Raw genomic sequence first — 16339 nt, forward strand, 5'->3', positions numbered from 1 at the left:
AAGCCACCACAAAGCTCCTGCTCCTCCTGCTCGCTGTGAATTATGAATCGAGTCCTGTGGAGAGCAGGGTTTGCCAAGTCTCCTCTACAAAGCGTGTATTAATCACAGGTCCTGAGGAAGGGTCAAGAGCGCTGCCTGACAGAACAGGGAAGGAGCCTGTCTGCCGACCACTGTCCTCTAGTCCTTCCCCTCCCGGACTAAAACACCGGGGAAGGAATAGGAAGAAAAAAAAAAAAAAGTCTTGAAAATACACAAGCTGGTTGGGGCGCCGAAACATATGTAAAACTGAACTCTAACGAAAAACAGCTAGATCAAACAAACCTTAAGCACGATCAAAATAAGAACTCTATTTGCGGTTTCTTTTGGCCAGCTGAGTTGTCATCACCAGGCCTTCTCTGCTCCTCCATCCAGGTGCTTTGGGGAAACATTTTAGGGAGCTGTGTTTTGGTTTTTGCTACTGCCGTCTTCCACCGTGTCCGAGAGAGCTTTCTGAGCAAAGGGCTGCAGTCCCATTGGCGTGGCCGCTGGCATTCGGTTCTTCTTGTTTTGTCTCGCCACATCCTAAGTGAACTCGCCTCTTTGCCCTCACCCTTACCTGCTGTGTCACGGAACAAAATTAACTTTGATCTTTCCACAAACAGAACTTCCATAGCCTTGACTTTTTGAAACTTGAGTTTGTCCTGAAAGGTTTCCCTAAAAACTCTTTGCTTTCGATTGAACTGTGTCCCTGAAAAATTTGTAGGTTGACGCCCTCAACTTCATTGTGATGACATTTTGAAGATAGAGCTTTTAGGGAGTAATTAAGGTGAAATGAGGTCATAGGGGTGAGGTCCTAACTTCACAGGATTGGTGGACTCATAAGAGGGGGAGGAGAGAGAGATCTGCCTGACACACACACACCTACACCCACGCACACACCCACACACACAGACTCTCTCTTCCTCTCTCCCTCTCTCTCTCTCTCTCTCTCTCCAAAGAAAGGCTATGTCAGGACACAGTAAGAAGATCTCTCTACCTGCTGCAACCCAAGGAGAAAGTGCTCACCAGACACTGATGCTACCAGCACCTTGATCTTGGACTTTCTAGCCTCCAGTACTAGAAGAAAAGAAATTTCTGCTGTTTAGGCACCTACCCCCGAGTCTGTGGTATTTGTTAGGGCCTGAACTACCACTGAAGTTACCCACTGTTTTCCTCCTCACCAGTCCCTCTGGTGTCTAGGAAGAGAGGCCAGATTTTTCTCTCTTGCCTTCTCTCTCACTTCTTGCTCCCAGCCCCTGATCTAAACCCTCCCCCCACCACGTTTCTCGTGAAGTCCATGGCATTTGCAGTCATTCCTCTCCATCACTGTTGCCAAAAGAATGTGGACCTCTACGCCACCTCCACTTTCCCGAATGGCTTCTGTATAAGCTGGAAGGCTCCTCTCCCCCCATTGCTTGCCTCTAAGTTTGAAGGTTTCAATATATAAGACAAAGACCTTTCAAACATCTTGCCTCTCTTAATTCCAATGTCATCCATCTCTACTTCAATAGCCTGAATTTCATCACATAGAGATACTGTACTTCCAAGACCACAGACCTTAAAATGTTCCTTCCCTGCTTCTCTGTTCTCCCGCTTAATCTTTATCTGGACTTGCAACTTCTCAGCGGACATCCTGTGTTCCCAACATTATTAGCCTCCCTGCCCAGCATAGCTCTTTATTAGGATAAATGCACTGTTGTGTACTATAAATATAGTACACATTTAATAGAAAATTTAGAACATACAAATAAGTATAAAAAAGAAACTTAAAAATGTCACCCACAGGGCACTTGGGTAGCTCAGTCGGTTAAGCATCTGCCTTTGGCTCAGGTTATGATCCCAGAGTCCTGGGATCGAGCCCCACATTGGGCTCCCTGCTCAGTGGAGAGTCTACTTCTCCCTCTGCCCACCCCCCATCCTTCTCTCATGTTCTCTCTCAAAAAATAAAATCTTTAAATAAATATATTATTTTTAAAAAGTCACCCACATCTCACTACTCAAAGATAATCATTGTTAACATTTCATTTGTTCTTCTATGCACATATCCATATCTATTTTCTTTCATGACAGTGTAGCCATATCACAAGCACTGCCTTATCCACCCAGGTGGCTCAGTCAGTTATGCATCTGCCTTCAACTCGGGTCATGCTCTCAGGGTCCTGGGATCGAGCTCCACATCAGGCTCCCTGCTCAGTGGTCCCTGCTCAGCAGAGAGTTTCTCCCTCTCCCTCTGCCCTCCGACCCCCACCTATGTGCACTCTCTCAAATAAGTAAAATCTTCAAAAAAATAAAACAAATACTCTCTTATCTGTTTTATTTTACCTGATAATACACTGAGAGATTTTTCCATACCTCAAAATATTTTTGAAACTGTAATTTTTAATGATTATATAGCAATCTGTAATATTCCATTATGGTCTTCCATAGATGGAAATATAGGTGGTTTTCAATGTTTTATTGTCATAAATGATATCTTCATATATCATTTTGCATACTTTTATGTATGTTTCTTATTACACCTTTATGATAAAATCCTATAAACTGAATTACTGGATCAAAGGATAAGAACATGATTAGTAATACATTTTAAAGTTTAAATTCCTGAAAGGCTGAGCCAATTTTTATTGTCATTATTAAGGCAGATATTTCCTTCCACTCTGGACAGAGCTGGATATTAATTGTTTTTAGTTTTTCTTAGTTTGATAGAAAAAAACAGTTATTTTGTTGTTTTTTTTTTTTAAATTGATTTGGTTATTAATTGCCTATTGTCCATTTGTGTTTCTTCTTTTGTGAGTGGAGCTATTCATCCATGCCTTCATTGCACTTTTTTCTTTATCGATGTGCACACATTATTAAAGACACTAATCCTTTGTCTGTTATAGGATGTTGCCCATATTTTTGCCATTTTATTTTTATTTTTTTTTTAAAGATTTATTCATTTGACAGAGAGAGAGATCACAAGTAGGCGGAACAGCAGGCAGGGAGAGAGGAGGGGAAGCAGGCCCCCTGCTGAGCAAAGAGCCCAATGCAGGGCTTGATCCCAGGACCCTGAGCTGAAGGCAGAGGCTTTAACCCACTGAGTGACCCAGGTGCCTCTATTTTTGCCATTTTAATGTTTGTCTTTATGTTCTTGACATTCAAAAGTTTTCAATTTTTATTTTTGTTTAAACCTATTACCATTTTCCTTTTCTTTTTAAGATTCATTTATTTACTTTAGGAGGGGGAGGGTCAGAGGGAGAGGGCAAGAAAATCTCAAGCAGACTCTGTGCTGGGCGTGGAGTCCAAAGCGGGGCTCGATCTCATATCCCCAAGACCATGACCTGATCCAAAACAAAGAGTCAGACACTCAGCCGACCGCACCACCCAGGTGCCCGCATTTTTCTTTATAATTCCTTTGTTTGTATGCTCTGAAAGGATTTTACTAAATAAATAAGTTAGAAGAAATAGTTATATTCCCTTCAAAGAACTCTTAAATGTGGTATTTACTTCAATAGAGAGAATACTGGTTGTTTTTTCAAAAATAAACCATTAACCAAAAAAATTTTTTTAAAAACCCAAAAAACAAACTTATTGACTTACTTTTATCTTTCTCAATTGATTTAAAGTGATGCCTTTAAAATTAATTACTTTCTCCACATATTTGGATTGGTTCCTCCTTACCAGTACCTCTGGTATCCAGGAAGAGAGGCCAGATTTTTCTCTCTTGCCTTCTTATATTTTTCTTTTTTTTTTTTTTTTAAAGATTTTATTTATTTATTTGACAGAGAGAAATCACAAGTAGGTGGAGAGGCAGGCAGAGAGAGAGAGGGAAGCAGGCTCCCTGCTGAGCAGAGAGCCCAATGCGGGATTCGATCCCAGGACCCTGAGATCATGACCTGAGCTAAAGGCAGCGGCTTAACCCACTGAGCCACCCAGGCGCCCCTACCTTCTTATATTTTTCAAATGATCATTCTGCCTATTGTATTAGCCAGCATTGTGTTGTGCAGCTTTATATTCTATTTTCCTAATACTCAGGGCAAGGCCTCTCTAATTTTTCTTTTCCGAAAATATCTTTTTTTTTCTTTTCCAAAAATATCTTGACATTTCTTAATTGTTTCATTATTCAGATGAACTACAGAATCATTTTTCAGTCATGATCCAAAAAAGGAGTATGTCATCAGAATTCTGACTTAACTAGTCAGCCATTCAAGAATTCTAACTAAAACTCTCCCTCTCACCTAGGCATAGGTTTCCCCTATTGTCTGCTTTCCCCTTCCTGCCCCTGGTTGCCTGAGCTCTGCCTGGGGAAGGATAAAATGATGCAAAGAGGGTCCATTCCAGCCTGGACCTCTTGACCCCAGACCGCACCGCTATGCCTTCCTAATTCGCTCCCGATCACACTCTCCACATTTCCCACTCATCTAATTAGAGGAGTTCTTTTCCGAATTTCCTCAGCTTTCTTCCTATTCTCCTACCCACCTTTCTACCTGTGCTTTGACCTCCACCTTCACTGGCTTCCTCCTTTGGATCCTCGCATTATGCACTGTCATCCTCTCCCCACCTCCACACCTACAGCCTGGCTCCCTTCCCATCCCTAGCGCAACACCTGATTCACCTGCTCCACCCCACTGCTAAACTCTGCCATCCTACGCATGGTCCTCTGTTCTTCTTTTGTTCCCTTCCAGCTTTGCCTGTTCACTCCTCAGCTTGTAGAATTCAAAGGTAGACCAGGACTCCCAAATGCCAAATCCAAAGGCTTATTTTTAGTCATCATTGTCCTTGATCTTTCTGCAGAATCTACTTCCTCTGCTTTGAAACTCCTTCTCTTTTTCACATGATCTGATTATGTTCCTACTAATCTGATTTCTTTATCTTTGCTCATTACTTTCTCTCTTCTTCCCTTTAAAAGTAGTTTTCAAAGAGACTGTCTCCACTAACCCCTTCTTTCTGTGCTCTCTTCCTTACCTTTACCTAATGCCATGATTGCAAGCATTGCTTCTGCAAAGATCAGTCTCAACTTTCAAACCACAGTATCACCATTTCTAACTTACACTTGGATTCCTCACTTGGATATCTGGGTTGTGGGGTCTAAACCTAGGGCTTCAATATACATTTCCAAGCTTTTCTCACTATTTTCCCATACATATTCTATGCTTATTCAAATACGATTCTGTGTTATGAGCTGTAGCATTCACAAATCTCTGGATGTCGAATCAAAAGTAGCCTGATTTAGCATCCAGATTGAAACTATCTTCAGGAAAAAAAAGAAAATAAAATAACCTCACTAATGTCTTGCTGACCAGAGATAATTCTATGTCTCTCCTAGGATTTAGAGATGCAAAGCTGCTCATCCTCATCAGCCTGGCCAGCATGCAAAGTGGCAGACTGGTGAACCGGTTAATTCTCAGGATAGAAGAGTTTATGGACAAAGAACGAAGATATCCAAATCCCCAAGGAGCTTGTTCCAAAGCTGTAATAGTACAAGCGGGAGTAAGTTCATTGTGAGGTTTCTTTGCTATCATTCAGCCAGTTCTTTCCCTTCAGTGTGAGTTTATGAAATTTCAAAAACTACTTTTACTCATGATGCCCTTATAAACCGTGCCACAGTATGAATGGTCCATAAGGTCTTTGGCCTTCCTTGTACGTCTCATGCTAACTGTAGGATTTGCCCCTCATTTCAAACAGACTTAGGTCAAAAGGAACAAGTACAGTCCCTCTGAAGAGCATTTCACCCATATCCAAGTTCCAGTTTCATGGAGCTAACACAGAGCAAATCAATTATTTCGGTGGATTACATGAAGACATTAATGAATATCATTTTATGCTTTTGTAGTATTCTGCCCTTTTCAAAGTGCTATTCCTCAGCAAACTCAGTTTTGAGCTATTCTCAGCCAACTCAAAACCCAGCACTCAGAAAATTAAATGACTTGCCCAAGATAATGCAGAAAGTCAAAGGTTGAACTGGGAATAAGATCTTACTCAAACAACTTCACATTGATCCTAACTGGGCTGCCGCTGGAGTGTGTATGGGTATGTGCGTATGTGTGTTCCTGCCAACAGTAGAAATTTCTTTCTCCCTGCCTGAAATATTTGTTTGTTTTTGCAAAGCACAAAAAATTAATAGCTTGTGCTTACTATCAAAGGTAGGCAAAGGGGCACCTGGATGGCTCAGTTGGTTAAGCCTCTGCCTTCGGTTCAGGTCATGATCTCAGGGTCCTGGGATTGAGCCCCACATAGGGCTCTCTGCTCAGCAGGGAGCCTGCTTCCCCCTCTTTCCCTGCCTGCCTCTCTGCCTACTTGTGATCTTTCTCTTTGTCAAATAAATAAATAAAATCTTTAAAAAAAAAAAAAGGGTAGGCAAAGCATCGATTCTCTGATTCATTCTAAATATTTCCACTCTCTATCCAATCAGGAGCAACCACAGATTCAAAAGAATTTAAGCACCTCCTGTTTACTTAACTAATCACATACACATTTTAAATAAGCAGGGATGGGGGTCATATTTGGGACAGACATTGACAAGACAATCCAAGCTTGTAAGAACCAAAGAGAACCGAATCACACTTTAAACTTGCTCAGCAAAAATACATGCATACATACTTACATACATACATACATACTTTCAAACTGTTTTTGAAAGGATGCCCAGTCTGATAACAGAGGTCATATTAAAAACTGACGCCTTTCACTTGGTCATACTTGATTATCACTTAAGCAGTTCACTAGCAAACATAAAAGCTCCAGGATGAAGCAGAAAGAAGGGTCTTCATCAAAGTGCCATCACGAAGGGATTTGCCACATAGCTCTGAATTTATGGTTTGCTGGAAACTAATGCAAAAACTGAACTGAGCCTATAATTGACTAAATAATGATTTCATATAGCCTGTGCCCTCCTAACACTTCTTCTTCTTCTTCTTTTTTTAGAACTCATTGTGAAGCAAGGTTAAAACAAGTGTAACCACTCATGAGCTGCCTGCAGGTGTCTTGGAACACTGAAATGGAACCTGTAACTTTTCACCATGGGGAAAAAAATCAGGCTGCTTTTATAGAGTTCCAACATGTCACCAAACCTACAGGGAATAATCCAGCATTCATCTCTTCTATTGATTAAAGCTCTTTTCTTTTTAAAAGACTGGTGCAACACCACCCCAGTATACTTGGGTTGTTTATTGTCGGCTTACGACAGGGTCACACCATGTGTTCAGGCTAAGAATAAGCCATTTTACAACTGGAGTATGACCTGAGTCATGGGATTATCCTTACCTAAATTATTAGGTATGGAGTTGTCGGCTATTTCCAAGTCAAAATTAATTCTGGAATACTTCAGAATGTGGGGAATGATCATAAGTAAATCAATCAATCAATCTATATTATGATGTGAAAACTGAGGTATTAAAATTAAATTAAGAGCAGCAACAAGATTTGGTGGATGAAGGGTGGGTCTTCATTATCCAGCCGTGCTAGGCAAGTTGGTTATCAGTAAACTGAGAGGCAGGGTGGTTGGAAAAGGGCTGACTAGTGGCTCGTGTTAATTTTCTATAATGCTCAGAGTAACTAGAGAATTATATTCTCTTCATTTCTTATCATCTCAGAATCCTACAATAATAACCTTTTGAGTTGCAATTTTTCTTTTTGTGGACAATCAAGTCAGAGTCAACAAATACTTGTGTTATCTATTATAACTGAGAAGTAAAACTATAGTTTAAGAAAAACTATCTGCCATTATATTGTGACTTGACAACTTATTCACTATTAGATAAAAACAACTTAAATCAGTTCTGGCAGATTTGGGACTTGGCAGTTCAAAATATGAATAGCAAATGTAAAAGCATGAAAATGGCATTACTATTATGTTTTAAGAGGATAATACACCTTTAAGGGGTGCCCGTGATTACTTTGCATACTGTAAACAACGGCTGCCAATCAATTTAGAAAGTGGTACCTGGCACCTCCCCGTTAATGTGCTAAAGGCAAATTCCCTTCAACCAACCTCATGCCCCCTCCCCAAGTCACTACTTCTTATCAGGAGCAGCGGGGCAGGATATCACCTTTACACTTCATCATCTGTTCCAAACTGCAAAAACAGACTACAGCAGGGAGAAGGCAGGGCGTTTTCGGGCATCATCGGAAATCTGCGCAGCAACGGTCTCCAATATCAAAATGAGTCCTGCGTGTGAAGATGACTTTAATGACTCTGTCCTGCTGCAGCAAAGCTGAAGGACAGCGAGCGGTCTCACGACCCAGGCCACCTGGTCTTTATGTTCCAATAACACTGCCTCTCCACAGAATAAGCTCGCAAACCGTGGTTGTGTGGAATGAAGAAATGGAACCTTTCTCTAGGATCTGAATGAATATTCACGGATTTCTCTAAACAGCATTTAATGGCACTCTATTCTTGGAGGTTTTAAATAGCTGAATATTCAGATATGCACATGCCTTCTATTTTCTTTTATTCAAGGGTCCTCCATTCTCCATCTCTTTGAATTCTGTAACGTATTTTTAAACAATTATACTTAGAGTGATATTTTATGAAATTGGGTGTTAAACTTTAAGCTAATAATTATTTTAGTGTCTTTTTGATGGTAATTTAATAAGCATTTCATTCTTCAATCTTCTCACCCAGTTGCTCATTTTAAAAATGTGTCTGTCAGCTAGTCGCTCATAATCTGGGACTTAATTTTCCTAATCTATCTCAGCTGAACTACTTTTTATATGGGATTCTTTGATATCCTTTGGAAATCTCTTAACCAAATGTTTTTGTATCAAGGAGACCACACACCTCGGCACCCCCACAGAAGGCCATTGCCACCACTACCGTACTGGGGACTTGACCTCGAAGTCTTTCAGAGCATGGACAAGGGCTGCAGAGTACCAACACCTGAGACTTTACGAGCAGAATCCCTCACACTCTGATCCCAAACACCAGACTGAGACTCCAAGGGCAAGGTTATGACACAGCAACATGCAACTTTTTTCCTTTCCTCAAGAGAGACAGAGTAAATTTAGTCATAATTTTATTTCTCCTAGAGGAGCTTCTAGGATTCAACACAACATTAAATTTTTGGCCTGTCTCTTTAATTTGAGAAATTGTAAAAACGACGACAGATGGCACACAGAACTGACTTATGTCCCCTATTCTTTACTCAAGAAGGGAGTGCATAGAAACTTTGATCGAGACAGAAGCTACAGTATGCAGGTCGCTATTAAAATTATCTGGTAGCTCGTTGGACAGCTAGGATCAGAACATTCAGGCTTTCTTTTTCAGACATTCTTTAAAACCAACCAACACTGGTGTAGGTCAACACTGAAGATCACAGCCCCGATGTTCAGAACCCTCCCTGTCCCAATAAGGCTGTGATGGATGTACCATTAGCTCTGAACCTCGGCAACCTCTGAAATTACCAATCTTCCCACCCCCATCTCCCGCCCCCACCCCTCAAAATCATTATGAAATAGGAAGAACACTCAAGCTTACAGTTAATTGGAAACATTGCGAGAGAAGAGGAATGCTTAGGACAGCATGTCCGTGGGAAAATAAATCACCCAGCATTGTTATTTAATGCATTGTGACATCATTTCCTGAAATTAAACAGAGATGACACCAATTCAGAGGATCTCCAGTATAAGGTTCCACTCAAATAATTCACAGATGTTTTCTCCTGGCAAGCAGAAAAACAATGCAAGGGCTACAGCTAGAGGCAGCCTCAGTGCACTGTGTGTTTGTGGGAAGTCCTCTCTGCTGGTGCTTTTCAGCTGTGATTTCTGCATATGCATTTCCACGAAAGGACTTCTCTGACCAACAGTCCTACTTGTATTCGGGGTTCATCTAGATCTCTGAGTGTGAGAGAGGCCATCTCTCACGGCCTAAGTCAGTCCAATATTTTGTATTTGGTATTCACTTGGCCTATAGCAATTGGTATTAAGTAGATCAATCTCAGAATCATAAAGGAACTAATTCTCAAGTAGAAATAATGAACGTCCATGGAATGCTGATTTAGTTAACCATTAAGGCCCTTAGAAAGAGATCTCACGACAGGAATGATTGGAGCCTCCACGGATACCCTTGTGGACTGAATGAGTGGAAATCCTGGGGTAGAGATCTCATGAGGAACTACTACAGCTTGGGAGCCAGCAAACTGAACACGCAACCAGAAAGCCAACATACTCAACGTTTGTGTAGCAAATCCCAGTCACACACCGACTACCTCATCTGATGTAGCAACCAACCAGCTATTTTAATTTATTATTAAATTATTAATTTATTTTAATTAATAATTATTTGATTATTTGATTATTAATTTATTTATTTTTATTTACTATTTTAGTTTCTTGATAAGGAAATAGGTTCAGAGGTTGACTAGCTTACCCAGGATTACAGAGCTCCAACCCCGTCTTCTATGCTGTCTGTCAGGGAGCCTAGACTTTAACACTCTGAAGAAGCTGGAAACTAGATTCTGTTCACATATTGGACCTCTTGACAGCATCCAAGGGTCCTGGTGCTAAGGGGAAGCCAGAATTTGCTGATGAGCCTTCTGGGACATGGTGGGAAGTGAAGAAGGAACTGGTTATGGAACGGTTCATAATGCCTCAACTGGGACCTACTATTGGTAGAGAATGCTCCCTTTTGCTTCCCCTTAGCACCAGGACCCTTAGATGCTGTCATTCAGCATAACTGAGCTAGAAGGCACGATTTAGATGACGTTCTCTCCTGCTGAGGGCATCTGGGACCTGTCTGGCAAAACCTGATCTCCCCATCTCACACAGACCGTGTAAGCAAGTGGTTTCTTTAGCTGCCCAGTTCCACTCTTGCTGGCCATTCAGCTAGACTAATATAAGAATGGTATTATGTCCTTACTATAAGAGCCAGGCATTGAACTGAATGCTCTATATTCTCTATATTAGCTCGGGCAATCCCTGCAACAACCCTCCTAAGCTGGTTCTAGAATTATCCCCATTCTACAGATATGGAAAATGAGGTTAAAAAGGGTAGTTGCTCAAGATCAAAAATCTGGGTGGCAGATTACAGGCACTATATTTTGTTTTGCTTTGCTCCTGATAATGCATGACTAATAGTCATGACCCTGGTATAATTGTATGCCCGGAAAGCCCCATGAAAGGACACTTAGTGCTTCCCTTCAAGTAGGACTCATCTAACCTCCCCCAGTCAGAAAGCCAGGTCCTGAGCTCTTAGCTTCAATGCTGGATCATCTCATTAAGAAAAGAAGCCATCTAGGTCTACATAAGATGAAGAGAACTAGTTAAAAAGCCAGATAGTCTGAGTCCGTGTCTCTCTGTCTTCCTCCATCTGTCTGTCTCTCATGTCTATGTGTGTGCCTCTGTGTGGGCAGAGTAAAAACATGAGATGACTAAGTTCACTGTCCTATGGTCTCAGTGAACCCACTGGAGAAGAGATATCTCTACAGTAACACAGAGCTGTATTTACTCACAACTTGGGTACATGGTCTCTGCAGGATGATAAACTTTAAAACTCACATTTCTTACCAGAGACCCTTGCAAAATCCCATAAAACAATCTCCAACAGCCAAGGAGCCAAACAACTGAATGTGTGAATGTCAGGCTTCATCGCTCTCCCCCAGCATAGAGGTCTAGAGCAGGACAAAGCATTTTGCCAGCAACAAAGGATACAGTTTTTAGAACCTGTGGTTTCAAGAACGCTACAGGATATAACATCGCTTTAAAGTAAATTTGCTTCTGATTCTGCATGCACATCTTTTTTTTTTTTTTTTTTTTTTTTTTTTTTGCATGCACATCTTTGAAGGAAGTCCCACATCCCCTACGTGCAAGCTTTAGGCCCGTGTTTTCAAATAAGAAAACCTTTAGTTAGAGACTGGTACAAGCAAGGGGTGTCTTTGTTTATGTCACTTCCTGTTTTCATTCCATGACCAAATACATTCTTTGCAGCACAACTAGAAAGCTCTCGAAGGTGGCAAGTGGAGGTGCCTGAGAGCCTAATTGAACACACTAAGGGCTTCTTGGCGTGGAGGAGTGTTTCACGGTTATGAATAAACCGTTAGCCCCAGTATTATTTCTTGCTGTTTCTTTCTTTAACTATCTTTGAAGTCAAATAAAAACAGTTGTAATGGCAGGCTTACTTTTATGATACCATAATCTCCATGTGTTAGTGAAAGGAATATACTTCCCTAGGATTTCCCTAAGTTCTTTTGCCATTGGGTACGTTCCAGCAAAAGCACATACATTTCCAACAGATTCTTTCTTCAATCTTCACTAGATTTCTTAGTCTGAGAGCTAGGGAGGGCCATCAACCAGTAGAAGGGGGGGGGGTAATTGTATATAGAACATTTCCAGGAGATGAATTTCTAAATATATACACAATTTAGAGATAGATGGATAGATAGATACGGATTTATTTTTTAAGTTATTATGAGGTTTTTAAAGGGAACTTTTAAAAGATGCTTTGGAAATTGGTAGTTAGAAACCAGAAATGAATTATCTAGCCTCAGATTAAATTTAAATTCGAAGTGTTTAACTCTGAATACGGAAATTCCCGAATTCGTCTATTAGTTTGTTTTGTATAAATGCTACTTTGGGTTTAGTTTAAATATCTCCTTCAATATAATCAATCAGCTGCAAGCATATTACCTTTTTCCCTAAAACTGGTGGTGTGCAGGAATTTGAGATGGTTTTAACTGTTACAGTTGTAGTGGAACTTGTTCTTCCAAGAAAACTGAAGGTTAATGATTTTTGTCATATTGAGACTAAGACTTAACAATTGCTACAGTTGGCCTTTGTTGAGGTGGGCTTCTTTTTTCTCTAGGCCTTTTGAGGTATTCAGAATAGGTGACAATAGCTTGCAGTTGAGAACATATGTAGAGAGACCCCTGTGGCTTATTGGAAAAAGTTGCTCCATGCTGGTTGGGTGTTTGGAAAAAAAAATACAACCAGAGTTCTTTTATGTTCTGCTAGTTAATGAATGCATGAATGTCAAAATGGGCCAATGGCCCATTCAGGGGGCAAAGCCTTAGCAGCCCCCTTCTTTAAGAACACATCCTGAGATGCAAAATACATTTGCTTAACAAATTAAAATAATGAGATAATTCAATTAGCTTCTTTTTAAAAAAAAGAAAGAAAAAAGGGTACATCGGGGATTATTGTAATACAAGAACAGGTCATACTGCACAAAAGGGAACAAACCAGTTTGAAATAATGTTAAAGAGACTAAGAATGGAGGAATGCACATTGAATCATGTGCTTGTGAGGAAATTTACATGAAATAATAATTTAGACTACATCTATTTTCAGTGAGCTAGAGCCAACATTTCACTTTGAAAGTTGAAATTAATTAAGTGACAGAAAAATATAGTGGGCATCTCTATTTCCAAGGACTTCCTCATGCCTGTTAGTGCACGTAAGGAAAGTCTAAATTAACATGTCGCTAGTGAGGGGTCTCTATTCTTGGTTTCTGAGCTCGGAATTATAGCTGAGTAAATCTTTCGGCTCATTAAAGACTGGAAAGGAAAAGTTTTACAGGACCATCCTCATCAAAGTGACTGAACCTCTTCTCTGCAGTTGGGGTGAAATCTAGATGAAGAGGGAAATTTTTTTCAAAGAGAAAGCCCAGGAGAATTTCCTTATGATACACGGAAGGTGCAGAAAGGGCAAGGGAGGGGAGCAGAGGGAAAGACTGGGAGACAAAGCCAGTGGGAGAAAGTAATGAAAGGGGCAGCTTTGAAAGAAGGTCATGGGGAGGGAAAAATAAAGCACGCAGCCGCGAGTGAAAAGGCAAGGGGGACTGGGAGGCAAGGATGACCAGGGGCTGGGACAGAACGGGGCTCTGGCTACGTGATCCCGAGGCGAACCCAGCGCTGTGGATGCGGGAAAGGACCCCGCAGTGTGGAGACCCTGCGTGGTGTCCCTCTCGTTTGAAAAACGGGACAACGGACGGTCCAGAGAACTTAATGGGCTTAACTGAGGGGCAGCTGGCACAGGGGCGTGCTGACTTCAGAAGGCCTTCCCCGTTTCCCGACTGGCTGGCTGAGGTTTTCTGATTCTTCTTCCCTGCTCCAAGGGCAGGCATTAATGAAATTTTTCAGCTGGCCATGGAATTCTGCACCAAGTCTTGAGTTCCTTTAACCAGATGAAAGCACTCTCATGGTTGGAGAGGGTGGGTGTGTGTGTGGGGGGGGGGGGGGGACGGTGCTATGGTGGGTTTGTAGCCCCCTGCTCGGCAAAGCCAGAAGAGGTGCCCAGCATCACTGGCCACCCACCATTTTTCACCAGTGGCCACAGTGCAAAGTGGGGTGAGCCTAGGGCAAGGAGGTGGGGGATAAGGTACTGAAAGGACAAGGTAGGACGTCTAGCAAGGGCTCCGGACCCTAACATTGGAGACTCAAAGCCCAGAATATGGCTGGTGAAGGACAGGGTCAGCTTGAAGGGAAAGGTGCAAAGTCTTTTCTGCTCTGAGAGACGGGGGGAGCAGGAAGCTTTAAAAACAGATACAGAAAACGGCACTTGGCCTCTCCCTATATCCCCCCTTGACGCTGAGCATACTGGTGGCAGAGGCTGTGTGAGATTTATATACTACCCTTAACGGGGATAAGGGTTGTAGCAAAGTGACTGTAATGGGGTGGAAAAAGCACAGTGCGGGGCACGGGGAAGGGTTGGGTCCTGGTGGCAGCTTGACCTTGAGTTAATCACTTCCCTTCCTGGGTCTCAGTTTCCTCATTTGTAAACAGAGCAGCTGATTCTCTCAGGTTGGGCTGTTCTGGGATGTTGACTTTGCTTACTGAGGAACTGCAAATGCATGGAGACATGTGCTTGGAAAGCCACCGTTGAAGCCTCTTCCTTTGGCCGAGAAGGGCTGAGCTTGAAGGAAGACAGAGGGAGGAAGCCAAACAGGTGAGCTGGCGGGGAGCGAGCTGGATGCCTGCCATCCCTGTGCCCCTACCCTGCCTCTCTAACTTGCTACTCTAACCAAAGGAACCTTCCGTAAAAAAAAAAAAAAAAAAAAAAAAAAAAAAAAAATGAGAAGCCCCTCCCCTCACACTCACTCGACTTCCAAATTAAAAACATTTTACAGGTTAGTAAATCTCCAGCTGAGGTGATGTAGCAAAGAACAGCTGTGAAGTAATTTTGATAATGATGAGAATAATAGCCACATGGCAAGGTTCAAGGCTTTGCTGTTGCAGCTTCAGTGCTCCTGAATAGATAAAAGTGATTAAATACTCCTGATTATCCCTGACCAATATGTAATGGATTTACAGCCCTTTCAATTAGTCAGTATTTGCTTAGGACTCATTATTTTGTCTTTGGTTAAGTAATCAGCCCAGAGACCGCATGTTCTGTCTAATTCCTCTGAGCCGAGTCAGTGCAGGGCCCTGACCTTTGAAATGGCCATAGCTGCGAGGCAAGAATAACCACCACCAGGGCAGCCTCGTTGGTTCTCCCAGCTAATCCTGACACCACAGGCCAGATCGATACACCTTAGTTTGCTACTAATGTCCTTACATCAAAATGGCCGATTTAGGAATGTGAATTTATCACTCCACCCTCCCCGCCACCACTCCACCCTTTGCCCTTTGTAGCTCGGCGGCAAGAGCAGAGCGGCGGCCACCACCATAAATAAAACTGGAACCTTGTCCTGGACCCATGACACTGTAACTAATGTCATTCAGCGGGCAACACACAAGTTGGATAATCAAAGAAGACCTTCAGCTTTCAGTGGGCTACTCTATTTTTAAGCATTAGCCTAAAGAGAATGGCCTGAAAACAATATCATAGCAAGCAACCACCTCTGACACCTTCACCGTTTTCCCAGAATTTCCAGACGAACAGGGAAATAGGAGTGCCTGGTTCCTCTATGAGAATATACTGTGATTTTTTTTTTTTTTTCCCCTGTCACCAGAGCCTTAGAGTCAACCACGGACACATAAAACCAAATACAAACAAGAGGGTAAAGATACATTGTTACTTTAAAATGTGGCAGAGTTGATCTTTCCCCAGAAGGGAACAGGGTGAGCTTATAAGAAAATGGACTTGAACAGCTGAAGAAGAATCTAATCTCCACCTTACAGACGAAGGTGCTAGAGCACCTAGAACCCTTCTGTGTGTGTCCCAGAAACACGGGCCGTGTTTGCACGTGGTTCCCGCAAGTACAGCTGAACCTGATGCTATGAGCTTGGACACGCATGGGGCAAGGTGCTGCCCCCCCCACCCCCTATTTTTTGCCCTCCTGAAGGAGATGGCTTTAGTTAAGAGTATAATCAGCAGCGTTTACAGACTCATGAGCTCCTTCCAGCCATTTCCCTTGGTCACAGGGGTGTTATCTGAAGTCATTCTCATACCTTTTAGCATAAATAACAAA

The 16339-nt window shown here is 42.0% G+C and overlaps 1 protein-coding gene across 8 annotated transcripts in view; it reads right to left on the bottom strand.

Annotated features, from left to right (window-relative positions):
* MEIS2 (Meis homeobox 2) overlaps window positions 1-16339 on the bottom strand; it is a 208292-nt gene that overhangs the window by 128649 nt on the left and 63304 nt on the right. The window lies entirely within an intron of this gene.

Source organism: Mustela nigripes, chromosome 13 (assembly GCF_022355385.1).
Source record: "Mustela nigripes isolate SB6536 chromosome 13, MUSNIG.SB6536, whole genome shotgun sequence".
NCBI classification, from domain to species: Eukaryota; Metazoa; Chordata; class Mammalia; order Carnivora; family Mustelidae; genus Mustela; species Mustela nigripes.